The sequence below is a fragment of the Mus caroli genome, chromosome 5 (genome assembly GCF_900094665.2).
Source record: "Mus caroli chromosome 5, CAROLI_EIJ_v1.1, whole genome shotgun sequence".
NCBI classification, from domain to species: Eukaryota; Metazoa; Chordata; class Mammalia; order Rodentia; family Muridae; genus Mus; species Mus caroli.
In genome coordinates, this window is record NC_034574.1 from 6,243,686 (window position 1) to 6,250,041 (window position 6,356).

The window sequence follows — 6,356 nt, forward strand, 5'->3', positions numbered from 1 at the left end:
TGTGTGTGTGTGTGTGTGTGTGTGTATGTGTATGTGTGTGTGTGTGTGTGTGTGTACACGCATACATGTATAAAGGCAAGAGATCACTGTCTGGCCTTCCTTAAGTTTTTTCAGCCTTATTTTTTTGGAAACAGGCTATCACTGAACACTTACTTGCTAACACTGACTGGTCAGAAAGTGCAAGGGGTCATCCTATCTCCCCCTTCTCAGCTTGGGATTACAGGTGCACGCTGTCATGTCTGGCTGTTATGTGAGTCCTGGGAGTGGAACTCGGGTCCTCATGCTTAAGCAGCAAGTGATTTTATGGACCAATTATCTTCTTAGCTCTGTATTCTTTTCTAATGGAGAATTACAAATTAAAATTTTTTTGAATAGTTTTAACTTTACATATGCTTGCAAAGTTTCTGGATGTATTTTGTCACTCTGTGTCCTCACTATATACCCCAAATCTTATTTTGTTTAGGAGCTAATAAATATCTTCCCATCAGTTGTTTTGCTAAGAGCTGACTTTTCTGGTTGTATTGTTTTTCTTAAGAGAGCTTCAACAAAAATGACTCCACATCCTGAAAAACTCATCACTGGTCTCGAAATTGTTATGGTGTTAGAGTTTCTATGTTGTTATGTATTGGCTGTAAGTTTTTGAAAACTGCACATCTGGATTTTGAAAATTGCTATATGTTTGATTAAAGTCTATGCTTGTCCAAGTGATTTTTGGTAGAAAGAGCAGTGCACTCTGACAAACTAAACCCGAGAACCTCTTATGCTTTCTGTGGAGATATCATCTACATATGTGGCTTTGTTCTGAAACATGATATCTTGGTGTAGAGTTTGTATAGACTTTATATGGATATTTTTTAAGTGGATCTGTGTGTGTGTTTAAAGTACAGTGTGTACTTTTCAAGTTCTGAAGCAGGACTGCTGATCTGATGGGAAGAGAGAGACTATGTAGAGCATCACTTCTTAGAATGCTTCTCTGGTTCCAAGGTGAAATCGCAAATATATTAATGGCCTACTTTTCCTCTACCAAGAAAATTGATTTTCCCTTTGTTTCTAAGGAAAATCATTCTGAGGATACTCAGCACTGTGTGATGAATGCACTATAAAAACACTTCAGGACCTCAGATGGGAGAAGACTGACTTAACATTTGTTTGGACCATGCAGTCCAACTCAATTCCCATAAAGACAGAGTTAGTTTTGTAATGGCCCCTCTCCCTTAGATGTTTTTGTGAATAGTCTAATGCCCAACGGGGTATAAAGACAGCTGAGCGCCCTGCTTTTGGCTCTTTCGAGACTTGCCGAGTGTCCCTTGGAAGGTGGCTCCTACTCATTTGCTCCTAGACTGCCTAGTAAAGCTGGCATTTCAGTGCCTGGCAGAGGGAGAAACAACTGACTGGGAGACTGAGGCTACCAAGATATTTGCTAAAGAATCTTAAGGAAGCCTCCACATGGTTGTGTTGCAGCCAGATTTTAAGTGAACAAAATAAAATCCTGCTTTTCCCCCTTGTGGTTATTTCAGGCTTCTTATTTTAAAAGTAACCTTCACATATGGTTCTTCCATATCAGCCTAAATATATTTTGTGTTGGTATATGCATGATGGGAGCTTACTTTTCATGATACAGAACACTGGATAATGTGTTCTTAATTCTGGCTTTTTCAGTTTGTATCAGTATGAAGTGGCCACTGAAAACTCTCACAAAACTACTGCTCCATGTTTACACACAGCTAACTAACTTACACTTTTACATTCTTAGCACATTCTATTAATTAAGGAAATCACTTTCATGTCTGCAATGGGATTTACATGACAACAGCTTTTGGGGCTCATTTGAGCATCAGACCAGCATGTCACAAAAGTCCCTTGTAGTGTGGGTGGTGACAGGGCTCTATTGACAACAAATTTGCAATGAAAATATCTCATAAATGTGCAGCCACCCAGAACATTACATAGAAAGGATCTTCTGGATATTCACATAGTCCATTAAAGTCAAGGAAGACAATTTCCCATTTCTTACATGAACCAGATAAGGACGTATAGCTACACACAAACACATAAATGTCCTAAAACATATACTATTGAGGCAAGAGGTGGATATAGAACTGGCATCCACGTGCTTTCTTGTGTTATTATGTATTTTACATGACTGGTATAAATGTTGGATGAGGATCTTAAGTCATACAAGAGGATGGAATAGCCCAGAGGAGTAAATGATAAAGAGTTAGCACTAAGATAAATTAGAGTCATGAAATAAGCTGAATTAAAAAATTCTTAATAGAGAGAATCATTACACTACAAAATAGTTTTTCAAAAACTCTGGAAGAAGTCATCACATGACCTGTTAAGAAGTACACTGGACTAATGCACTCCAAAATACAGTAATGCTGTAGGGACCCAGGCAGCATCAGAGATGGCAGGAGGAGGATGACTAATGGTTTGTGTGGTCTCCGTTACTATGATTGTACTCATTTTGTGTGCTTAGGCTGGATAAATAATCTTCTCTCATTTTACTCTGCTTCTTGAAAGCAATTTCAGCAAATCTGTCTAATGTAGATTGGATACATTTAGCACAGTTTCAAAAGAATGAACAATCAACTCAGCATAAAACAGCAAAGAGAGACCACTGTGTGTGAACAGCAGACCCATTCGGAACTGGCTCTGAAGAAGAGGAGTATTATCCTGCACCTCTGGCCATATTCTATACTGAAGAAGTTCCCTCCTCTTTTTATCAATGATAAAAATGAGATATTTTTTCCTTTTTGAGTGGGTTCTTGAGATAATGTTGAGTACAGAAAACAAATCGAAATACTTCATTCTTAGGCTGATAGGCCAAACCCTGCAAAGAGCCAGGGCTCATTTTGTGACTTATGTTTACAAGAATGGACATGAAGGAGGGATCATTAGTTTGAAAATGAATTTCAATCTCAAAAAGACGAGAATATTCCTGAGAAAGTTGTATGTTATTATTGCTATGTATCTTACAAAACTGGATAATCCAAGACTGACTGTGTTTCTGATTGATCACCTGTCATGAGGCAGAGAAGAGAAACAGATGACCTTTGGATGGTCTGGATCTTTCATTCAACACAGATATTAGTTATAACTTAGAAAAAAAGATCAGTCATTTTTGTGCTATCTTTGCATTTGTTCAACTTAACAAGTTTAATTCCAATGACATGAAATAACAGAAGTGTTGCTGATGTTAGGCAATCTTGAAGTAAGTAATAAGATTCACATTTCCTCCACATGCATATACTGTCACTTTGAAAATACAACCATCATCCAAACATATTTTCTTGATCTACTGATGACATGTAGCTGAGAAACCCTGTGCACTTTAACTAGTGAAGCAGCTTTTTCCTTTGTGCACTGGGAAACTTTTTTTAAATATATTAAGCTTCACATTTTATGGGAAAGATATAGTGCACAGAAGTAGATGTTTTCACCATTTTGGAGTGTGAGTGGGGTTGGATTTAACAATGCAAAGTTTTCTTCTCATATTGTTTTAGTCCCAGGAATGCAGATACAGTTTTCTTTGTTTCATGTGTGCTAGAATACATTTCACAATTTTTTCCTGTGCTATTTTGTATCATAAGCACCAAAAGTATCACTTAGCATGTAACTCAGGAGAGCCCATGGCATGTCCAGTCCACTCAACATATCTCTGTGGGCAGCCAGAACCCAAAGGTGTGGACAACCCAAACCTACAGGTGTGGGAAATCCTTGTAACTGTAAGTCACTGCTATTGCAAAGTGAAAAATGCTACTTTATTAAGGTTTCCTACACTTTAACTTTCAGATTGTCAAATTATATTGGGCTGATTTTGGGGGGGGGAAGGCAAATAGCAGTACAGAATATGAACAGCTAATCAGAGTTCCCTCAACATCTTTGGTAGGATTGTTATTCACAGGCATCTAGTATAATGGGAATCTGGATATTTTGGTTAATGGTGATACCCAATATTTATATATACAACACAGTTCAAGTAGCAACCTCAAACTGGGATCAGATAAATCAAAGCCAATTTAGATATGAAGACAGTTAAATGAATATTTCCAAAGGCATGTTAACCCCATCTCTAACCCCAACAAAGTTGCTAAACAAGCAGTCCTGGGGGGCAGGAACAAAGAAATTTAAGCAACCAACTGCTGAGGTGCTTAACACTAAAACTCATAAAAATCATAACTTGCTTTGTACTACTGTGTGATTGGGCATGTATATATTCAATGTATCTATAACATACCTATTACTGTTCAAACAGGAGTAGAACTATTTTATAAGTAAATTAGTTGAATTGGTGACCATACATTTTGAGAGAAGTGGAGTTTTGTCTTCAGAATTTGCAGCACTCTAAGATATTTTGAAAGCATCTGTTCACTCCCTTAAACCAGCTCTCTGAACGTATTATACCTTTAAGAGACCCTTAAATGTTTCTTACCTCATAGAGGAACTAGAAGGAAATCCAAGTGAAATTCCGAAAGAATCAGCTTATTGGATATATTACCTAGTCTATTTTTGGACCACGAATCTCCCGCCCTCTCCGAGTTATCTCACTGCCAGATAAGAAAATGGAACAGGATCAATGGGCAGATATTCTTTGAGTCTGGCTCTTGAATGCCTTTTTTGGCTCAAGTCAAAAAGAGCAAAGGGCAGCGAGTTGGGGCTAATTTCCAAGCACGCTTGCTGGTGGATGAACCTCTGTCTGCCCCTGGCTGCGGAGCTTATCCTGGCATCACCAGGGGGTCCTGCTGACCGCTATCCACCTCGCCTGACAACCTCCACACCCACATGCAGCTACCAGTGTGTGAGCCACACATCACAGGGTTCCTGTGCACAAAGCCTTATAAAACCCCCAAGCGCAAAGCTGGATGGAGGCGGTTGGAGAATGAGACCTGTCTCTCTAATTAGTCCCTCTACCTCTCATTCCCTGGCCGCAGACCTATGCTCTGAAATTGGCCCCTTCTTGAAGGGACAGTAGCGCGCGCACACACAAACTACTCTCTCACTCACACCCACATTGCTCCTATGACCCACGTTTTCCACCCCCGGCAGATAGATATGTAGGGACTGGTCCGTGCTCTGCCTCAACTTTCCTCGCTTTGCCTGCCCCACGCGGCACCCGAGCTCCTGCGCCCTGGCTGGGCACCCTCCAGAGGGGCAGGTCCCCTTCTGGGCTGCTTACCTCGCACAGTCAACTCCTGGCAGGAACTGAAGCTGACCGCGGTGGTAGCGGCAGCGGTGAGCCTGCACCCAAGCTCTGGCTCATGGTTGGTCCTCTTCATCCGACACAAAAGAGGGAGCTTGCTGCCTTTGTCCTTTCTAAATCCAAGGGAGAACTTATTTTGCCCCTGAAATGGCCAACTTGTGCGCGAAGCTTCCTGTCACAGTGCCCCCTACCCCCGCCCCCGCCCGGCTGCGCGCTGGACCACTGCCCGGTGGCCCAGCATCCAGGCCTCCGAGTCAAGGAGGAGTGGGAAAAGGGAGGGCTAGAGGAGAAGAGCAGGAGGAGGTTGGGAAGAAGGGGACCCAGTGGTCTTCAGCAGAAGGGAGGGGAGCTTTAGAGCCCAGGCGCCCTCCTCCTCTTTGCAGCCAAACCCACTTCCTGGGCTCACAAGCAACTTTCCTTCACCTTGGCCAGGCAGAAACAGTCGCATCTAATTGGGACTCAGGCAGAGAGGCACGGACCTTCTGACATCCTCTCCTCCTCATTCTTCTTCTCCTTTCCTCTCTCCTCCTTTCCCTTCCCCCTTCTTCCCTCCGTTTATAGGGGTGTAGCTGCAGAGTCTTCAGTGAGCTACTGTACCTAGACCCAAAGGTTACAATACAGAAAGCCTGGTGGGGTTGAGAGCTTCTCTGCCCCAAGGTTTGCAGCCCTTAGGCAATGCATACAAAGGTTGGTGAATTTCGGAGCAGTGGCGTGAAGGGGCGTGGGGAGGTAGAGTGGGAGGTGGCTCCAACTTTGAAGCTCTGCTAAGGCTCATGGCACGCGGGTGGGCAGGGACCTACAGTCATTTCTAGTAAGAACTCTCTTGTGGTCCCTATGTAAAAGGCTGACTACTCTTGGCGGAGACGGCGAAAGAGGGAGCAGTGTGAGCGAGTGAACCCAGGAGGCCGATACGCAGCTTTGCCCCACACGCGGTTCAACTGCACATTGCGAACCCCTGGGGAGGCTTGTGCAGCACAATCTCTGGGTCAGCAGGGAGGGAGACGCTCCTGTTTCCTAGCAACGCTCATCAATCTTCTCCGGATAGCTCCCTCTGAAGGAATTCGATTGGATAGCCCCTTGAGAGAAGCCACGCCCCTTCAAGAATGCTGGGCTGCTGCTTTTTCGCATTCTCCCAAATTTCTTAGGTGGAAAA

General features: G+C 42.9%; 1 protein-coding gene across 1 annotated transcript in view; it reads right to left on the bottom strand.

Moving 5' to 3' along the window:
* Positions 1-6,147, bottom strand: part of Grm3 (glutamate metabotropic receptor 3) — a 230,194-nt gene extending 224,047 nt beyond the window's left edge. The window contains exon 1 of the mRNA XM_021162993.2: positions 5,180-6,147. The gene's annotated coding sequence lies outside the window, so the exon portion shown is untranslated. The remainder of the gene's footprint in view (positions 1-5,179) is intronic.
* Between the last annotated feature and the right edge of the window lie 209 nt (positions 6,148-6,356).